This window comes from Suncus etruscus, chromosome 9, assembly GCF_024139225.1.
Source record: "Suncus etruscus isolate mSunEtr1 chromosome 9, mSunEtr1.pri.cur, whole genome shotgun sequence".
NCBI classification, from domain to species: domain Eukaryota; kingdom Metazoa; phylum Chordata; class Mammalia; order Eulipotyphla; family Soricidae; genus Suncus; species Suncus etruscus.
The window spans coordinates 69,726,793-69,728,181 of NC_064856.1; positions in this window are offsets into that span (position 1 = coordinate 69,726,793).

Here is a 1,389-nt window from a genome sequence, read left to right on the forward strand (position 1 = left end):
GTCAAGCCAGTACTTCAAACAGCGATTTCTCCTCCTGCGCAGTACTGTTTGCTTTTCAGGACCCTAGTGTCTAGTTGCTTTTTTATTCTGTCTAGAGCTGTAACATAATTGATGAGAGAGACACACCGTAATGAGTTGTCTGTGTCCTCATTAGCACCAAAGATTCTATAAAGATATGAAAAGCATCCAGGGAAATGATGATACTCTCAGATGATTCTTAAACCTAGAAAAATATGTATAACTTGAGAAACTTAAAAGGAGGGGGGATAGATGAAAGGAGAGATGGTTGGGGAGATAGTACAGCTTGCTAAGGTTCTTGTTTTGTTCAAGCCAACTCAGATTTGATTCCCTGTAGTACATATAGGCCCTTAGCTCTGCCAGGAGTGATCCTTGTGCACAGAGCAGGGGTAAGCCTTGAGTACAGCTGGGTTCTCTACTCTCAATAAATAGATAGATAGACAGACAGACAGACAGACAGATAGATGATAGATAGATAGATAGATAGATAGATAGATAGATAGATAGATAGATAGATAGATAGATAGATAGATAAAACAAGATTCTAAAGCCCTATCTTATTAGATCCATGTGGGGATGGGTACCTGAGAATTTGGGTATTTGGAGCTGACACCACTGGCTTTCGATAGAATCAACCTGGCACTTGTGTGAACCCCAACACTAGAGTCCTTACTAATTAGGAGTCCTTGGGTGTGATCATTTCCAAGATCTTTTTTAACTCAGTGGTTCTTTCTGCTGATCAGACTATCTCGTTCATGAGCTGTTCAGTAAGTGAAGTGAGATCTGCTCACTCACCTCAAACTTTTATTTCAAACTTTGAGGTAAATATCAGATATATCACAGAGCACACAAAATGTAGAACTGATGGCTTGATCACGATATTCAAATTGATAGAAGAACAAATGGATTTTCATCCTGGAAGATTCATTTTATGAAAAAGATAACTTCTTGCAATCGGAGCAGAAATACTTTGTCCACCTGCATTATGTGGTATCAGCCAAAAGGCGATCCAGGTCGGAGGATAACTTGCCTGAAGCCTAGAGTTGGTCTTATACCAGGAAACTTCAGGGGTAGGATCTCTTTGTATTTAGGCCAAGGCTATTCCTTTCCATGCCTCTCATATTTTGGTGGGCCTATGCAAACAACATTCGCCACTCTAACACCGTTTTTACTGTGCTCCTTTGACTCTAATCCTTAAAATGCACCTACTTAAAATTTGAGGTTAACTTACCGTTTTTACTGGGCTCCTTTGACTCTAGTCCTTAAAATGCACCCACTTAAAATTTGAGGTTAACTTAAGCTAATATGCATGTACATGGAAATGTAAAAAATACTATGCCTCTAATGTTTAAGGAGTTACGTAAGTTTTAT